This window comes from Nelumbo lutea, chromosome 3, assembly GCF_056320005.1.
Source record: "Nelumbo lutea isolate HS-2025 chromosome 3, American lotus-T2T, whole genome shotgun sequence".
NCBI lineage: Eukaryota > Viridiplantae > Streptophyta > Magnoliopsida > Proteales > Nelumbonaceae > Nelumbo > Nelumbo lutea.
In genome coordinates this window covers 39300325-39321551 of record NC_142686.1, presented here as the reverse complement: position 1 = coordinate 39321551, position 21227 = coordinate 39300325, and the positions used below count along the sequence as shown (strand labels likewise).

The 21227-nt window shown below is 38.8% G+C and overlaps 1 long non-coding RNA gene across 1 annotated transcript; it reads right to left on the bottom strand.

Moving 5' to 3' along the window:
• Positions 1-1568: 1568 nt before the first annotated feature.
• On the bottom strand, positions 1569-19570 carry LOC148864373 (uncharacterized). The gene is made up of 3 exons (XR_016109104.1): positions 18936-19570; positions 2702-3714; positions 1569-2544 (listed from the first exon to the last, which is right to left on the bottom strand). It is a non-coding gene; the product is annotated as an uncharacterized LOC148864373 (long non-coding RNA).
• Between the last annotated feature and the right edge of the window lie 1657 nt (positions 19571-21227).

The following is a 21227-nucleotide window of genomic DNA, read 5'->3' as shown; positions in this document are numbered from 1 at the left end:
TATGTTGCAACAATCTCTATAAAATGTATAATAGATTTTTCGTAAAAATAATATGGATTTCATATCTTGATTGTATAGGATAAAGCCAAATGAGAGCAATCATCAACATAACTCACATAATCAAGGGCGGAGCCATGAATTTTTTTATGAGGGGGGCCAATACATAAAGTGGATTGGGGGGATAAATATTAATGGGCCATAGGAGAGCCAACCATTGGGGTGAGGGCTAGGGGAAGGGGGAAAGTTACATGAAATAGTGCATTACAAGTGGGATTTTCTGAATAGAGGGGTCATGGCTCCCCCTGGGTCCCTCATAGCTCCGCTCCAGACATAATGATTAAATCTTCCAAACCATATGACAAAACAAGGGTAAAAACCAAACCATGTGGCTCATGCGACAAATAACAAGGTTAAGATTTAAAAGTATAGGGAGAATGATGGTTCAACCCGAATCCAATCCAATCCGTCAATTTACTACCACTGTGTGAAATATTATATTTTATTTACAATTGGATTGGATTTGGATGGCTTGATTAAAATTTGATCCAACACAAGCTGGACCTTTACATCTTTGTTTTTTCCCCTCTTCTAACATTACTCAGTCTCAGACAACTCTTTCAAATTCACTTTTACTTTGGGCTCACGGCTCAAGAAGGAGGAATAAAACAAATGAAAATGAAAACAAAAATTATAGGGAGAATGATGGTTCAGCCCAGGGTCAGATTTTGTAGGCCTAAAGTACTTTTGGACCAATTCATGGGCGACATTGATACATAGAATGTCGGTTGTTGACATTTTGAATGTTTATATCTCTGCAGTGGAAATCAGAAATCTGTATTAGACCTGTCCGTACTTTTTCGAAAATTGTATTGGATCTCAAACTTGTTTTTCGCTCTCTATGGCAAACCAGGATGTCCTGTAAGAAAAAACTCTGCTCAGAGAGCATCCAGCAAGCATTGGGAATATCCCATACTAGAGAGAGATTTGCTTGGAGGCGCGTATTGAGATGTTAAGTTCTGCTCAGAGATCATCCAGCATACGTGTATGATGCGCCAGTAGGGGTGTGTCGGCCTGTATCTTTGGTCACTTTTTATTTTTTCTTTGAAACTGATTCAGAGCGGTCGGTTTAAGGCCAGTTTATCCCTTGAATTAGACCAAACCCCGGAACTCCCCTTGTAGGGGCGTTTTAGGAAGCTTACAATATGTATCGACCGATACACTCCGATACGTTGCGATTTTTTAATCCTTGCTTGGAACCAAACCCTACTCAAAAACAGATTGGGTATGCTTGGTCCGAGGCTGGTTCAGAGTTGATTCCATTCGATTCCAGGTAAAGTCAAGCCATTTGCCCACCCCTAGCTGCAGCTATCAAAACTTAACTTAGTTGAGTTGCCTTTGTGGCTCTCCTCTCTACCATTCTTTGTATACTCCCTGACAAAACACTTACCAGTTACTAGTGTCTGCCAACCATAATTGTAGAGGCATTGCTTAAGCTCTAGTGGTTCAACTTGGGCTATCCAGCCCATCCCAACCTGAGGCTAGACCAACCCAACACAAAGTTTAGCTTATGTGTGTTATTCTTATTTAATGATCACATTACTCTCATAATATAGAACCTATATACAATTCAGGTATGCTCTGCAATATCAGCGATTCCCTAAACATCTCCATTTTGCTAGGTGAAAATACAAAATTTTCTTAGAGCCTTTTTTCCTAATATTTTTAATATTTTGCCAACATACCAACAATGAGTTCGGCTTCAGTCAGGGCACGCTCTATACGTGCACCATTCGTGCAAAAAAGGCCACACATCCTTAACTTCGTGTGACCGTTTAAAGTGTGCAGGCTATAGTAAACAACGCCTCCTATCAATGCTGTTACTATTTCGTTACATTTCCGGCTCCTCTCTCGCAGGGCTCTGTCTCTCCTTCCAACCGGCGATGACCAACAACCATCACTGGCGACCCGGGGTCAACCTCAGGTATTGATTCTTTTCAAATTAGCTCCGGGAGATTGTAGATGGAATCTTGCAGAATCTAAAATGTTGCTAGAGCTGAGAGAACTGTACCAGATGTTTATGGAGCCTTAACTACAATCCTGAAGAGTGAAGAGAAAGGCGACAGCTGAGCACGTATACAGATCTCTAAGTTGAAGGAGCTTCTTCAAGTAGGCAGTTTTCCAAGAATGCAGTCTCAAGACTCTCATGCTCCTCAATGTCTCTGAGGTAGCTTTGATTCTCGAGTCCCTCAATTCCATGATCTTGGAGTGCAGCGCTTCTTGCATATTCGCTAATGGAGTGTTGCTAACCATCACCAGGATCGTGGTGAAGAGAGCAGCAAAAGAAGGAGCCCCTCCAAGGTTTACGTACAGTATAATCAGACTCCATGAATGTACCAAAAGAACTCTCCAACTCTCTATGCATCCACATTGATCAAGTTTACGATTTTACCATTACTTGGACCGTATTTAATCGAAATGGGCTTTCTTGTAAATGAATGCCACATGAGCTGCTCTGACACGAATTCCAATGAAGTACCATTGCCTCTGAGATAGAGATTCAACCGTCAGTTTGCTATTAGGAATGGACCCATATAAGCAACTGTGTTCATCCATGTAAAGAAGAATGCCAATTCCCATCTATAAAAACCTTCAAAAGAAAGAGGAGAAAAAAGAAAGCAACAGAAAAACCAGCCGGCTATACCTGCAAAAAGTGCATTTAGTGCTAGAGGTTTCCAGATAGCATAGATTATTGCCTTCGGAAGAGAAGAGGCTCTGGTTTTCTGTAGACGAAGTGATTTTTGTAGTAAAGAAGAGGATTGCTCTGCTGTTTCGGATTCAGGGACTGACGGAATATGTGACGGTTCAAGTTTTTGAATTCGACCCTTCTCAAACAGAGGGTTTAGCCACCGGAAAGTTAGCTGGCTCCAAATTCCAGCATGGGCGAAAGTGGTAATGTCTCCGACAACATTATTGTCTTTCTTTCTGAACCAGTGAGCGTTCGAGCTCTTGGCATCTGATTGAGTGGCTGGAAGGGAGTTCGGGTAGTGTCAAGTTAGTACCGAACTTTCAAACGTGTCACTGCAGTACTTAAACTTTTAAAAAGTGTCAAGTTGGTCCCTGTCATTAACGGACCATGAGTTATTTGTTAAAAATGTCAAAACCACACTTCAAAAGAAGACACTGTTCATTGTCTTCTACCTTGGGACTTGGGACTGAATTGATTACCTTCAAAGAAAAAAGAGAAAAGACATGAAATATGATAGAGGGAAACAATAATGAAAAACAAAGAAATAACTAGACAAGAATGTGTTTCAGATCTAAAGGTAGAAGACAATGACTTCATTAGTCTAGAATCTCAAACACCTCAACCGGTTTAGTCTCAAGGTAGAAGACAATAAACAGTGTCTTCTTTTGAAGGGTAGTTTTGACATTTTAAACAGATAACTGACGGTAAATTAACAGCAGGGACCAACTTGACACTTTTTGAAAGTTTAGGTACTGCAATGACACGTTTGAAAGTCCAGGCACTAACTTGACACTATCCCCAAAGTTCAAAGTACCAAAGTTGAATTTTCCCTTTACAAAATAATGTAACGGCGTTAACAGGAGACACCGTTTCCTATAGCCCGCACACTTTAAACGGTCACACGGAATTAAGGAAATATGGCGCGTCCTCCTTTTGCGTGAACGGTGCACGTATAGAGCATGCCCTGACTGAAGCATAACTCATCAACAATACTTCTGATTTCATTAAGAGACTATATATTTAAAGTTTAACATTTTAGAATATTACTAAAATGTTTTTAATATTTCATAAAAATCAACATGCTTTTTAAAATATTTTTCTAAAAACCAATGGAGAAATGGTGATTGGATAATTGGCTTACTATTTTGATATGATTTACTTACTAAGTTATTGTAATTCAAAAGAAAAAGAAAAATGCATATAACTACAAAAGAGTATTCTTAACTAATCAAAACATACAATAACAAAACAATGCAAAAGTCAAAATGGCAAGTGACATATTTAATGAAGAGAAGAAGGTTAAAAAACTAAAAGGGAGACAAAGAGAAAGATACCTCTTAAAGTCTCTTACACAAGGACTGTACAAAAGCTGCCCTTGCAGCACTATACCCCCATACTGAGCTTTACAAAAAGATTACCATGTAGGGGAAAAAAAGGAATTATAACCTATATTTTTAAACAGCTTATGTGTAGCCAACCAAGAAAGCATTTTCCCTGTATCTTCTGGAAAGCAGAATCAATAGAGCTGCTCTTGTTCTTAAAATTCCTTGCTTTCCTGCCATATGCACTAAAAAACCACAGCCGGAACTACATTTCAGGCTAGCTTCCCTTTTTTACTCAGAACCTTCTACCCTTTAACCCTTTACAAACTCCACCACTGATCCTGGGCAGCAACTTTTCACTACAAACAGACTCCATACTTAAGACCAAACTTCATAGGAGAATTTGCAATGTAACAAAAGATGCTTTACTGATTCCAAGTACCCTTCACACAAAACACAGTCTGCTGAATCCAACATTCTTTTATGGAGGTTGTTCCTTGAAGGTTTTGCTAACTAATTCCATGTTTCTAGAGAACTTGATTGATTTTTTTAGATTTTCCAAATATCTTAGCAAAATTAGCAAAATATCTTCAAAATTTCTCAATCTCTCATGGTGAAATGTCCATTGATATCGAAATTGCAACCATGCAGATATCCAGTGCTTTTACACGTTTGAAGATCAGATTATGGGGAACTGACCATTGTGAGAGTTTTAAGAGGGTATACAAGAAGAAGAGGTTAAAAGGTAGCAACACATCCTTGAGTTGCTTTTAGGAATCAATGCAAGAAGACACTTTCGAGATGCCTTTAGGTTGGAATTCTTTTGAAGCTTCAGATTTGGTTAATGTTGGTGAGGTTCCAGGAGTTCAGAACCAGAGGAGAAAGCTTGAAGAAAATTGGACGGAAGTTTCATTGTTTGGAAGTAGCCAAATCTTACCTTTCGCCTGTGATGCTCATACACATTGCAAATGTTCGTAAGGGGTTGAGGGTATGGATGAACTTGAATTGGACAGTACCAGTGGAAGAGGAAAGGGGCAGAGTAAGCTTAATAATAGTGCTTGGAAGGAGATGATCAGGTTAAGAATAAATTATATACAAGTTAAAATCAGCTAGAGCCTGGGTTTGTTCTTCTTGGGGGTTGAGGATTTTGCCAGACATTTTTTATGGAATTAGAAGGTAGAGTAAGAACTAAAAATTCTGATAGAATGATACCATTCCGGAGGAATCCATGTTGGAGGCTGTAGTTGATTTATCTGATGATTTGGATTATTGAAGAGGGTGGGATCAGACTCTGTTTAGAAGTTTAGTTTCAGATTGGTCTTAGCTTGCTTGGCTGTGACAGTTTGGTCTTTGTGAGTAGTATATGTTAGGCAGCTGTTGAGTTTTTTGTGATGGTCATTTTCATGTTACACAAAGAAACCACACAAAGCATACCCTTAGAAACATAGATATCCAAGTAAGATTTCCTATGGTACCTGTCGTAATTTCTGAGAAATTTCTAGTTTCTAAAATCCTCACCATGGCAGCCATTCTCCCCCTTCTAAGTGTACATACCATCGAGTCCAGGGCAACCTACACACTAATAGAAAAGGCAAAAGATATCCAATTCCACAACCAAGAATAACGCTCAAAAGTCAGACAAGCTATCAAATTCAAGAACTATATGCACAACTGAAGAAAAGAGGCAAACAATTAAACAAATTCAAGAAAATAACTGGACTAGAAATTGACATCAGATTATCCAAGAAAGCCAATCAAATATTTCAATCTGAAAGCAGCCATGATCAAGAAATAAAAAATGCCATGATGTAATATGTAAACAACTAATGATATAATATAAATTTAAACAAATATGTAAACAATTGATGAAACCACATAGAATCAGACAAAAAGTAGTAGTTCAAAACAATCATAAAAAATATGTTGTTATCCATCTAGTGCACAAGTCATTTATCACTTAAAAAAAGAAGAAAAATTAATCAACATCCACACAGATCATCATCAGCATCTATCTAATCCTTGTACCAACCATATGGGGTTGACTACATGAATCCTGTTTCACCATTCCATTCTGTTTAGTGCCATATCTATTGTTAAATTATGAGCACTTAAAATCATTTGCTACTACATACTCATTTTTTAGATGTGTTGTTTCTTGACTACCCATTTAGGGGTGGATTCCAGCTGAGCCGATCCAAATATCCGGCTATTTGAGCTCAACCCACCCCCCCCCAAAAAAAAAAAACACAAGGCTCAAGTTCGATCTCAACTCTTTTGAGCTAGAGATTTAATCTCGAATTTGGCACGAGCTCGACTATGAACCAAGATACCTATAAAAGTAAAAATTTATACAGATAGAAAAATATTTTCTTATTTTAACATATAAAAATAAGAATTAAAAAATATTTATTCTCATACATATAAAAAATAAACATATTAAATACATAATATAAGCTCATATACGCTCGCAAGCCTCATGAGCTGAGCTTCATTGGGCTTGAGCTCGGCTCAAAAATCGATTTAGACCGAGCTGGGTCGAGCTTTTCATGAGCTGACCTTGAATAGCTCTTGAAAATCTCAATCTGTATCCACCCCTACTGCCCAACCCAACAACATTGCTGGCCTTAAAATGATTTATAGAATTTTCCTTTTAGCCTAAGTAGCATTCACCTACCACATAAGACCCAAGATGCACCCCCTCCATTTTACCCATCCTACTCTAGTTCTATGGGTGACATCCCCCTCAGGATTTAAAGCGTACCCTAATTTGCAGTCCTAATATCATTAAATTTACACTGCATATATCCCTATCTTGTTTATAAGGTATTTGTCCATAAACATGTTTAGTCAATTCATCCATGACTAGTGCAAATAAATTAGTAAGTTGTTGAGTTGGGCCAGATTCTAGTTATTGGGCCCATTTGTTTTTATTCTTATTTTAATTTATTAAGTTAGGAAGTTGTTGGGCTTTAGGCCCATTAGTTTATGTTTTTAAGTTGTGACTATTCAGCTACTTTAGTAGCCGCCCTACTAAGGGTGTTCTTGTAATATCTCATTCTTTAAATTAAGTATAAATTATAATGAGGGGATGGCGACTGGAACGAATTCAATTCTGGTTGACTTCCTATTCTTTCCTTCTCCTCTTTTCTTTACTGCTGATACTCTTCATCTTCTTCTTCTTTCACTTCACAAGGAATTCATCTAAATCTGTAATCAGTAATTTCTACTTAGTATCAAAGCAGGCCGAAGGTTCCTTGAGTTGTTTTCTCATGCAGCCCTAGATCGACCGACTGCATGGTGATTTAAGAAGCTGATCGAAGATCTTAGGTAAGCCCAATTTTTGGATTTTTTGGTGGATGTGTTTGCCTTGTAGCTGGTCTAGGGTTTCTCATCAAAATCAGGAAAAACTAGAGAAGGGGAAAGTCCTGTTTCTATTGGACTCTTCAATTTTGACCTAGGAAGTGGCACACTAATTTTTTAGGGTTCCTTGGAGTTTTCTGTAGGGGGCGGTTCAAGTCCTGCCTGATTTGGAAGCTTCTAGAGAGAGTGGCTGCCTCTTCTCTCTCTTCCCCCGTCCCGTAGAAAATGAACCTTTTGTGGGAGGACTATCTAGGGCACCATAAAAGTGTTGTTGGTTCCAGAAGTGTTTCTTTTGATCTTCTTGCATATTACAATTACTTTCTTTGCATTTTTTGAGAAGCATGGAGGGTCACAGAGTTAAAAATAAGCCCGGGAGTGAAATGAGACCAGTGGGGGACCATTACTATAGTTAAGTTGGATGGTTCAAATTACTTAGAATGGTCACAATCTACAAAGATAGCCATTGGTACTCATGGGAAGTTAGGGTATATCATTGGTGAAGAAGTGAAGCCCGAAACTAGCAACTCTCGGTGGGTACAGGAGAATTATATGGTGATGACTTGGTTGTGTAATTCCATGTTGCCCCATATAAGTAAAAATTTTTATGGGCAAACACAACTAAGGAAATATGGGATGGGGTTGCAGGAACCTATTCACAGAGGGAGAATGTTGCTAGGACTTATCGGTTGAGAAATCAGATCATTGTTACAAGGCAAGGAGATAGACCTATTACAGCTTATTTTGCAGCCCTTAAAATCCTGTGGCAGGAGATTGACCATTTAGAGACATTTGCTTGGGAAACCACTATGGATGCCACTACCTATTAGAAACATCTAGAGAAGTATAGGGTGTTTGAATTTCTTGTTGGCCTTAATCCTGGGTATGATATTGCAAGACAACATCTTTCCCAAGGCAGTGTTACCCTCTCCCATGCATATGCTTTTGTGTCAGGGGAGGAGAGTAGGAGAGATGTGATGATGAAAAATCCTATTTTTGATTAATCAACCATGGTGAGTATTGTGAGACTTAAACAAGGAGGAGGTTGGGGTGGTAGTGAAATCAAGAAGGAAGATAAAAAAGATTTGATCTGCAACTATTGTAAGAAGCCTAAACACACAAGAGATACTTGCTAGAAGCTTCACCCACATCTTGTGCCGAATAGACTGGAAAATAAGAAGGAAAATGCTCACATGACAGCCACTGGTGACATTCCGGCCCCTCTTACTACAACTACTTTGGAGTTTGTTACAACTATTGTAGTAAGGGCTGAACTTGAGAGGTATGGGCAGCTTCTGAACCAGCGAGATACAGCCAGTTCTAGTTCAGCAATAGGTGGATAGCAAGGTACAGGTGGTACTAGTGGAGTTCACTCTACTTCCTTTGCTTACACAGATAGTTCACATGTCACTGCAAATTATGTTTCTACTTCAAGTAAGGAGGGATCTCCTTGGATTATAGATTCTGGAGCCTCAGAGCACATGACCCACAGCTCTACTGTTTTTTCCTCTTACTAGCTCTATTCTGGTAGAGATAGGTCTCCACAGCTAATGAATCCCATGTTCCCATTGCTGGGAAGGGATCTGTTAAGATTAGTGATTCCATTTCCCTTCCCTTTGTCCTTCATGTTCCCAGATTGAGCACTAATTTGTTATCCGTTAGTAGTTTGATTAAGAACCTAAACTGCTTAGTAATTTTTTCTCCTGGTCATTGTATCTGGCAGGATCTGGATTCAAAGAGGACGATTGAGAGTGGTCGTGAAATGAATGGAACCTCCTCATCAGAGTCATCGTGTCAGCAAGGATAGTGAGTCAGGGTTTGTGGGTCAGATTATGCTTTGGCATAATCGTTTGGGTCATTTGCCCTTTTCTTCTTTGAGTCTTTTGTTTCCAAAACTTTTTGAGTCTGTTAGTTTATCAAGTTTGGAGTGTGTAGGTTGTCAACTTGGAAAGCATTGTAGACATTCATTTAAAGCTAGTAATAAAAGGTGTTCTTCTTTTGATGTTATTCATTCTGATGTATAGAGACCTTACCATGTTCCTTCTATGGGAGGTTATCGATATTTTCTCTTATTTGTGGATGATTTTTCAAGATAATCTTGGATTTACTTGATGAGATCCCGCGATGAAGTACCATCCTTGGTGAGGCAATTTCATCAGATGGTGCTAACACAATTTGGAACAAGAATAAAGGTGTTCAGATCAGACAATGCCAAGGAATATTTTGAAAAACACCTTGCTTCATATATGTTAGAATATGGTGTTGTCCATCAGAGCAGTTGTCCCTACAGTCCACAGTAGAATGGTGTTGCAGAAAGGAAGAATAGACACATTGTTGAGATTGCAAGAAGCATGATGATCACATGTACAGTTCTAGTTCGGTTTTGGGGTGATGCAGCCCTCACAGCAGTATATTTGATTAACAGGGTGCCCTCTCGTATACTTGGATTCAGCACCCCGTTCAATCTCCTTTTTCTTGAGGGGGAGATATTTCATATTCCTCTCAGGGTGTTTGGGTGTGTCTGCTTTGCACATATCCTTGGTCCTCACTGCTCGAAGCTTGATCCCAAGGCAAGGAAGTGTGTCTTCCTTGGATATGCAAAAAATCAGAAAGGGTACTACCGCTATGATCCGGCCTCTGGGATCATATCCTTGTTGTCACCTTTTTTGAGTCCACATACTTCTTTTCAAAGAATCCTTCTTAGGGGGAGTGTTTTGGGGAAGTGAGTCAACAGTCTATTCCTCTCCCAGTTCCAGTCCCTATATCTACTCCTGTGCTTGACCCTCCTGTATCACCTACCTTACCACCTCCTTTGCGTCCTGCTTCTTAGCATTACTCACGACAGAGACTTCAAAGGGAGGTTGATTCCACTACAACAGAACTCACATCACTTCCTGTTGGTTCCTTAGAGACTCCAAATTTAGCTGACATGGATTCAGGTATTCCTCTTGGCCCCTCTACTGTTTCAGTTCCCATTGATTCCACTAATCATGTTACAGATAACCTAGATCTTCCTATTGCTCTCAGAAAAGGGAAGAGAAAGTGTACTGCTCATTGTATTTCACAGTACTTATCCTACAGTGGACTTTCTCCTTCCTACGATGCTTTTCTTTCCTCTCTTGACTCTGTGTCTATACCCAAGGGTGTTAGTGAGGCTCTCTCCAAACCTGAGTGGAAGACAACTATGTAGGAAGAGATGGAAGCTTTATTTAAGAATCAGATATGGGACATTGTGGACCTACCAGAGGGCAAGAAGATTGTTGGATGCAAATGGGTTTACACAGTTAAATATAAGGCAGATGGAAATATAGAAAGGTATAAGGCCAGACTTGTTGCAAAAGGGTACACACAAACCTAGGGCATTTATTACTTAGAGACCTTTGCACCAGTTGCAAAGATGACCTTTGTTCGGATACTTCTTTCTCTTGTTGCCACATACTCTTGGCCCCTGTTTCAACTTGATGTGAAGAATGTTTTCCTAAAAGGGGATCTGCAAGAGGAAGTGTATATGGATCTTTCTGTTGGTTTTTACAGTGATGCTGAAAAGGGAAATGTATGCAAGCTTAAGAAGTCACTTTATGGATCGAAACAATCTCCCAGAGCATGGTTTGACAAATTTAGAAAGGACTTGATTGCTTTTGGCTACACTTAGACTCAATTCGATCATACCTTGTTTGTGAAGTGAAGGGGATCCTTGGTGTTAGTCCTAATTGTTTATGTGAATGATATTGTTGTCACGGGGAATGACCTAAGTGAGATTGATTGTCTGAAAAAGAATCTACATAAAAATTTTGAAATTAAGGATCTTGGAGAACTGAGATACTTCTTAGGCATTGAAGTTGCAAGATCAAAATATGGAATTTTTATCTCTCAGAAGAAGTATGTCTTGGATCTTCTTCAAGAAACAATGAAGCTTGGAACGAAGACAATCAGTACACCTATTGATTAGAACCACAGAATCAATGCATCAGAAGGTGAGCCGATAAAGGACATTGGGAGATATCAGAGACTTGTGGGTCGACTACTATACTTGTGTATGACAAGACCAGACATTTCCTATGCAGTAAGTGTGGTAAGTCAATGCATGCATGCTCCACAAGTCCAACATTGGGACGTTGTTGACAGGATTCTTGCTTATCTGAAGGGACACCCGGGCAGAGGCATATTGTTTACTGACCATGGACAGTTGAAACTAGAGGCTTATACAAATGCAGATTGAGCAGGATGCCTTGATGATAGGAGATTCACTTTAGGAGTATGCACCCTTGTTGGGGGTAACATTGTCTCGTGGAAGAGTAAGAAACAAACAGTGGTGGCAAGATCAAGTTGGTGTATAGGTAGAAGAACCTATGATGTTGTACTATGATAACCAGGCAGCAATTAACATTACCCATAACCCAGTCCAGCATGACCGAACTAAGCACATTGAAGTGGACAGACATTTTATCAGAGAAAGAGTGACTTCTGGGGAAATTTGTCTTCCATATATTGCTTTTGATCGGCAACTCGCTAATGTTCTCACAAAAGATGTTGCAAGGAACAAGCTGGAGCATGATCTACGCAAGTTGGGAATGTGTGACATTTACTCCCAACTTGAGGGGGAGTGTTGAGTTAGGCTAGATTCTAGTTATTGGGCCCATTTGTTTTTATTCTTATTTTAAGTTATTGAGTTAGGAAGTTGTTGGGCTTTATACCAATTAGTTTATGTTTTTAAGTTGTGACCGTTTAGCTACTTTAGTAGCCGCCCTACTAAGGGTGTTCTTGTAATATCTCATTCTTTAAGTTAAGTATAAATTATAATGAGGGGTTGGCGACTAGAACGAATTCAATTCTAGTTGACTTCCTACTCTTTCCTTCTCTTTTCTTCTCTACTGCTGAAACTCTTCATCTTCATCTTATTCTTCTTTCTCTTCACAAGGAATTCATCTAAATCTGCAATCAATAATTTCTACTTAAGTGTTAAACATTGGGGAAGACACACCATAATTATGAAATTTAATGTCTCTGCCATAATTGTTCCAACGTTAATTAATGGGTCCTCATTTATATACTTAATTAGGTCCACGTACCTATTTGCAGCTATTTCTTTTCCAAAACCCACCATATTATCTCTCTTATCTCTCTTATCATATGTTATATCTAGATCAACCAAAATACCATATGAAGATCTCACTTCTTCTTCCTCAGCTTTTCTACAATCATCTCAATAGAAAAATGCCTTTAATTGTTGATCTCCTAGTAATTAAACCCAAATTGGAATTTTGAAGTACTTTTTTCATGTTGTAACCTTTGTTCAATTATTCTCACTCAAGATTTTTAGTTTGGCACATGAGTTTAATCCTACTATATTGTTACAACTTTGTATATTTCTTTGTTTTAAACATACGCATCATAGTGCTCCTTCTCCATTCATTTGGCATCTTTTTTGCTTTCATTATATCATTAAATAGTAGAGTTAGCCATAATAGCCCTGACTCACCCAAACCTCTCCACAGTTCTATTGGGATACCATCATATCCTAACACATTTTCCTTCATCTTGTATCAAACACCATTTTTCTTTAGTTTCCTCATCTTTTATCAAGACTCTTTGGCTCTTTGATTCCTCTGACATGATTTAGAACTCTAACTTTTCTAGTTTTCTTTCTCTCATCTTTGCTGAGAACATAATGTTGGGGGTGACAACTTTACTCCAGGGTGTTTGCTATATGCCAATGATAATCCTGGCTTTCAAAATTGGAAAATTTCCAAAATTCAGCATTCAAACCCTAGTTTAACTACTAGCAAACACTGCCTGAGTCTACACACTGTTTTCTCCCCGCTTCATACCTAACTTATATTTTTTATAGTATGATAAAAAAGAAAAAATGCAACAGTACAAAAGGTAACTTGAAGAGATATTACTAAAAGGGGAAAACTACATCAAACTCAAGAAACTAAAACAAAACTAAACATCATCTTTAACAATGCCCAAATTTGACCATAGACCAAACAAGAATGCAAATTCATAACGCACCAAACAATCATTCCACATTTCCACCATCAGTGAACAAATGTCGGCCACAACTTTTCTGCTTGGACAATATTTTCCTTCAAATATACATCTGATTTTCTCCTTCCAAATACAGTAAAAGGTTACAAATAGAATGGTGGTCCATAATAGGGGTACTAACTTGATCGATACCCTTCTGGAGGTCTACATCCCCCCTCCCCTGACCACCACATATAGACCTTTCACCCAGCTTAAGTCCTAGCTGCTGAGCAGCAGAACACCCCTCAATTTCCTTGCAAAAAGATTTGGGTTTCCCACATTCCGCCCAGATATATATATATTTTTTTTGGTGTGTGTGGGAAGCACACTTCTTTGGGAAGAATTGCTTTCATTGCAAAAAAAATAAGAAAAAAAAAAGAAAAAGAAAGTACATGATGAAATGTACAACAGAAATAGTGAGCAAAGGAACTCCATCAGAAATTACGCAGGCATGTGTTGATCACTATACAAATAGTTTAGACGAGCACCGGATTTTGCAAAGCTATCTACTATTACATTCAATTCCCTAGGAATCCATCAATCCACAATGGATTTGCAATCATTAGAGAGAGATCAGAAGTCTCTAGCCTTAGTCAGGTAATGAGCCAACCTCCAAGGTTTGCCATCCTTCTATCCTAGCCAATTGATTATATTTGCGGAATCACCTCCAACGGTTAGGACTGAGATGCCCAAGTCTTTGGTTATGTGAATACCAATGATAACTGCCATCACCTCAGCTTTGATGGAGCTAACAATCCTAATCGGTCCACTAAATGCCCAGCAAATATTGCCCTCCCTAACCCCCATTACTCCCATTCCAACTACTCCTGTGTTACCAACAGCACTTCCATCAAAGTTTAACTTCAGCACCCACTCCAATCTAAAGGAGATGTCCCGGGAGCAAGTATTACTAAGAGGGGAAGTAGCATATTATACACATTTCTATGTAGTTCATTCAAAGAAATTCCTTTAAAAGTCTTCAGATTAAGAGGCCACAAATTATATTGGTGAAAAAATATGGGAAGTTGAGTCTTTGAGAGATTTTGCCCTTATTATTAAATATGTGGCTATTGCTTTCCTCCCATTCCCTCCACATCACTGGCTCAATGCATGAGCTATTATTGTTTTCCAATAGACTTTTCCTCTCTACCAAGGCCTCAGGCCTCTCCCTTGCCATTGCGAGAGAAAGTTATCAATATGTTCACGGGAAACCCAACTACAACCAATCAAGCTTAAGAAATGATACCAAATTATCTTATTTTCAGATCAATGAGGGAGAAGATGCCCAGATGATTCCCCATCCTGGAGACACAAAATGCAAGTGTGAAGAGAATAAACACTTGTGACTTTATCCAAAAGAAGAACAAGGGCAAGTAATTTCTTTCTCCACGGACTTGCAGTTTATGTCTTAGTGATGGGAAATCTGTGGATCACCTCCTTCTCTATTGTCTGTAAACTAGGAACCTAATTGGGTATAGTTAGGCTATTCCTAAGCTTATTGCAAACTTCTTCTGACAATGACAAGGCAAAGGACTTAGCAAAAGAGGTAATATCTTTTGGCAAACAATTAGTCATGTTCTTATGATATGATGATTGTGGGAAGAAAAGAAATACCAAATATTTGAAAATATGGCCAAATCTCACGTGGACTTGATTTCTCACATTACTCACAAATGTATAGAAATGTTGTGAACTTGCTATTCTCCTCTCCTATGCCCCTAACTCTCCCTTGGGTTTGCTGGAATGGAAGGAGCAATTGGAAGGGCTGAAATCCTGCCTGCTCTCACTAGTAAACGTATTGTTAGAGATTTGGGCATCTTATGTATATGCATTAAAGGAGACTCTACAAACACTATCAAATGGCTAGGTGAGGAAGAGGGTAGCCCTTGGAGCCTAGCACATTATCAGATTGAAGCCAGGGAAATTCTGAATTCTATGGTTATAAACTTGCAATTGATTCATAGGGAACAAAACACAACTGTAAATGGCCTAGCCATATCTAGTTCTCATTTGGAGTTTCTTTATAGTGTGATAGATCTCTCCCTATGTAGCTTTGTGGTTGTTTATTTCTGTCTTCGTACTGTCTTCGTACTGTACATTATCTCATGTACTTTTATTAATAATATGTATATAGGAAGAATTAAGTATAAGTCATGTAATGATATTTCATTTGCATTTAGTTTGTAAGTATTGCATATCAAGATGAACTCAACCTAATCCAAGTGAATCAGTCTGTGTGATCATCCAACATGAGATGAAATGTGTTGAGTAATTGCATATAGAATTTATTCAGCTTAGGACCTAAGGTCAGATGAGTCTAGAGATTGACTACACTGTTCATGACCTTGGGCTTGAAATCCTGAATCAACTACCTCAATTTTACCCTTACTTGTGTGGCAAAACGATAAAACAATATTCAACTTAGTAAGTACATTGTGGTAGTACAAGACAAGGTTAACCATATAAGTAGGTCGGATGCATATCATTAGTTCATTTCTACAATCTAGAAATTGTGCTGCACATTCCGGCTACTGTGACAACAATCCATTATTATAATCAATCTTTTATTTTCAACAGTCAATGGTGACTACTAAAATAGATCAAACTCAAGGAATGCCTTTGTTTGGGGAGAGGGGGATGGGGACATGAATAGAGTTAAAAATGAACAAAAGCATATGGAGCCTTGGAATTTCCCCCTCCAAATACCAAGAAAATAACCAATTCTGATTGTGAAAAGGTAAGCTTTAGGACTGCATGTTTAGAAGTTCCATTAAACACAAGATAAATAAGATGGAGACACATAATTATAGTTAATATATATCATATTTTACCTTTTAGAAGGGGAAGAACTAGAACCTACATATTAGAAGACCCTAAAGGGATGTTAAAATTAATGAAATTCCCAACTTGATTGATACCGTTATGGAGGTCTACATCTCCCCCTCCTGACCACCACATTTGGACCTTTCACCCGGTTAGATTGTTCTCAACCAAGTCCATTTTTAAAGGCCCTAGTTGCTGAGGAGCAGAGCACTCCTCAATTTTCTTGCAAAAAGATTTGGGTTTCCCACATTCCACCCAGATATTTTTTTTTGTGTGCGAAGCATGCTTCTTTGGGAAGAATTGCTTTCATTGCAAAAAAAAAAAAAAAAGGAAAGTACATGATGAAATGTACAACAGAAATAGAGAGCAAAGGAACTCCAATAGAAATTATGCAGGCAGGTGCTTATCACTATACAAATAATTTAGATGAGCACCAGATTTTGCAAAGCGATCTACTATTACATTCAATTCGCTAGCAATCCATCAGTCCACAATGGATTTGCAATCATTAGAGGGAGATAAGAAGTCTCTAGCCTTAGTCAGGTAATGGGCCAACCTCCAAGGTTTGCCATCCTCCTCTCCTAGCCAATTGATTATATTTGCGGAATCTCCTCCAACGGTTAGGACTGAGATGCCCAAGTCTCTGGTTATGTGAATACCAATGATAACTGCCATCACCTCAGCTTTGTTGGAGCCAACAATCCTAATCGGTCCACTAAATGCCCAGCAAATATTGCCCTCCCTAACCCCCATTACTCCTATTCCAACTACTCCTGTGTTACCTACAGCACTTACATCAAAGTTTAACTCCAACACCCACTCCAATCTAAAGGAGATGTCCCAAGAGAAAGTATTACTAAGAGGGGAAGTAGAAAATTATACACATTTCTATGTAGTTCATTCAAAGAAATTCCTTTAAAAGTCTTAGTATTAATAGGCCACAAATTACATTGGTGAAAAAATATGGGAAGTTAAGTCTTTGAGTGATTCTATCCTTATTATTAAATATGTGGCTACTGCTTTCCTCCAATTCCCCCCACATCACAGCATGAGCTATTATTGTTTTCCAATAGACTTTTCCTCTCCTACCAAGGCCTTAGGCCCCTCCCTTGCCATTGCAAGAGAAAGCTATCAATATGTTCAAGGGAAACCCAACTGCAACCAATCAAGCTTAAGAAATGATACCAAATTATCCTATTTTCAGATCAATGAGGGAGAAGATGCCCAAATGATTCCTCATCCTAGAGACAAAAAATGCAAGCGTGAAGAGAATAAATACTTGTGACTTTATCCAAAAGAAGAACAAAGGCAAGTAATTTCTTGCTCCACGAACTTGCAGTTTATGTCTTAGTGATGGGGAATCTGCGGATCACCTCCTTCTCTATTGTCTGTAAACTAGGAAAAGTTCGCACCATTTCCGCAACCTAATGGGGTATAGTTAGGCTATTCATGAGCTTATTGAAAACTTCTTCTGACAATGACAAAGCAAAGGACTTAGCAAAAGAGGTAATATCTTTTGGCAAACAGTTAGTCATGTTCTTATGATATGATGATTGTGGGAAGAAAGAAATACCAGATATTTGAAAATATGGCCAAATCTCACGAGGACTTGATTCTCACATTACCCACAAATGCTTTTTGTGGGTTACCAACTCAGAGTCTTTTGAGGGTATCTCTGTTAATGAGCTGTATAGAAATGTTGTGAATTTGCTATTCTCCTCTCCTATGCCCTTGACTCTCCCTTGGGTCCCAAGTAACATGGAGGAAGAGGTGATGATTCTTAATTTTGATAGAAGTGTTGTTGGAATTGGAGTAATTAAAAGTTGGGAAGGTAGCATCTATTGGGTTTTAGTGGACCAATTGGGATTGCTAACTCTGCAACATCTAAAATCCTGTTTGCTCTCACTGGTAAATGCATTACTAGAGATTTGGGCATCTGACATCTAAGCATTAGAGGAAACTATGCAAACACTACCAAATGGTCAAGTGAGGAAGAAGGTGACCCTTGGAGACCAACACATTATGAAATTGAAGCCAGTGATATTCTGAATTCTGTGGTTATAAACTTGTAATGGATGCCTAGGGAACAAAACCCAACTACAAAGGGCCTAGCCAAATCTAGTTCTTATTTGGAATTTCTTTATAGTGACATATCTCTTCCTATATAGCATTGTGGTTGCTTGTTGTTTCCCTACTGTACATCATCTCATGTATTCTTCTTAATGAAATATAGTTGACTTCCTTTCAAGTTTAGAAGTTCTGCTAAGCACAAGATAAATATGACGGAGACACAAAAGAAACCGAAGGAGATTTGAAGATGAATTTATTACCTTGTTAAGAATAAGGAGTAAATTAAAACAGGAAGGAAACCATTAGTAGTTAGACTAAGTTAGCTTCCATGCTATAAAAAAAAAAGGGAAAATATGAGAAATAAATTCAAGAATTCATCAAAAGAAAACCACACGATGACCTCCACGTTACTGGGTCATAAACTTCCAAAAGAGATCCCATATGTAAATTGGAAAGGCATCCATTCATTCGTTACGCAATAATCTATACTAACTATCAATTAAACCAGCAATTAAAAGCAAAAAATTCAAAATAAACAAAATGCAAATCAAAATCAATAAGCGCATGAAACAAAGAAATAATATTACCTCAATTTAGATCACAGTATCGTCCCGAAAGAAGATAATCCCATTGACGAGAGAATTGATTGAAATACAGAAAACTAAATCCAATTTAAAACTCTGTCTAATCAAACATCTCAACAAGAAGATGATGACGGAGAGAGAGATATCAAATATCCAAGAAAAGGATGAAACCAGGAACCCTAGATGTAGAGAATAATTTGTCTATCTTTGCTTCCCTCTAGAATGCAGGAGAGGAGAAGTAAGTTAAACAAGATAAATGAAAAAATGAAGCTTTCGAATGTGATCTTGGAATAGAGAGAACCGCTCGCACATGTTCGGCCTCGAGCCGTTGCCCAGAAAAGCTCGAATTCATCAAGAATTGAGTCGAGTGACATGCAACATTTTCTTAACAATTCGCGGGAATTATGGAATAGAGAGAAGTTCAATTAATGGAGCTGGAGATCATGTTCGGAACCATTTGATTGGAGTACTCTTAAATGTTAATAGAAAAAACTGCATCGAAAATAGAAAGATTGCATTCAAGGATCGCGGTAGCCGATAGGGCCGCAAACGGATCGGATGGAAACAGTGCAGGAAATAAGATTTGATTTTCGAATCTTAACTGCCCGATTATATACAGAATTCAAATCAGATTTGTGTTGCAGTTGGATATTGAATTAGGGTTAATTAATAAATTAGAAATGCCGAAACGGTCAAAATATTATATTATTAATTAGGGTTAATTAAAAATTCAAAAGACCCCCTGTACTATGGGGTCTGTGACGAAGACCCCCTGTACTATGTTTTGCGACAAAGACCATCCGTTAAACTTCTATTAAAATCTGTTGTTACAATATTTTTTAATCCCCATGCTATCCTTGTAATACTATTCATCTTCCCCGACCTCACAAACAACAGTGGCGGTAGCTGTTGAAGCGACAGTGGACTTTGGAACCTCCCTCTTTCTCCCTTAATGAGGAAATGCGAGTCTGACAATCGCGGAAATCATGAATAGCATGGCAGAGCGCTCGCAAAATCTATTCAAGTCCAAGGGTTCTCTAAGTAACTGTCAAAAGCTAGAGAGTGGAGGCTGGCAAAATCTATTCATTGCATTTCCGTAAGAAGTAATGAATCATACACAACACACAATGCTAGAACAATTCGAATTCCAGATCAAATAGCTCTCCACAGAAGAGAGATCACATGCTAGAACAGTTCGAACTCCAGATGCCCTCCTATAGACTTGAACTCCAAACGTTTATTCTCCTGGGAAAGCATAAATGGAACTTCGAGATCACAAAACTTTCGTAGCTCCGGTGGGATGGCACGCCATATTAATGCCCAATTCAGACTCTCAAAGAATGGATGCTACTTAATCTCTGCCGCCCCTCTCTCTAACCCTAACGGCTTCTTTGGATCCTTTACCAACAGCCCTCTTATCAAATCTTTTGCCTGAAAACTGACCATTGGGCTTTCGGGAAACTTGAGGCTCTATATCACCACATTCACTAAGGTCTCCTCATTTTCCAGGCCCTTGAAGGGTGTTTTACCAAATAAGAGCTCGTAAAGAAAGATCCCAAATGTCCACCAATCCACAACACTCCCATGACCCTCTCCTTTGATGATCTTAGAAGCTAAGTACTCATGGGTGAGTGGTCCCAATAAAGGAGTTGGATCGGGCAATGGTTGGCTCTGCCACAAGCAGCATCAATGAAAAGCATGAAACCTGCGCCCAGGTTGGATGGCTGGAGACAGAAAGGATCTATACAAGGGGATTCTGCACATGGACTTGAAAAGTTTTTTGTGGGCTCCATGATTGATGACGAGGGTGTAAGAAGAGTAGGATTCACTGCATATCTCAATGACAAATCGAAATCTGAGAGCATGATATGACCATCTTCTCGAACCAGAATGTTTTCTGGTTTGACATCTCGATATATAACCCCAAGCATGTGTAGATACTCCAATGCAAGGAGAACTTCGGTAGCATAGAACCTGCAGAAATCGTCAAGGAGAATTAGCTTCGGTAACATTGAAGCTACGGATTTGAGGGCGTTTAGATCAACGTTCTCTCCTCTGCGCAAGCGCTCCACCATGTCGTTCACGATCTCCGCGATTGCCCAGACTCGTGCTTCCTCATCGGAGAGAGAGAGAGAGAGAGAGAGAGAGAGAGAGAGAGAGAGAGAGAGAGAGAGAGAGAGGGAGGCTCCAAAGTACGTCGTCGCTACTGTTCGTGAGACCGGGGGAGATGAGCAGTGTTATAAGGGTAGTATGGGGATTAAAAAATATTGCAACGACTGATTTTAATGGAAGTCT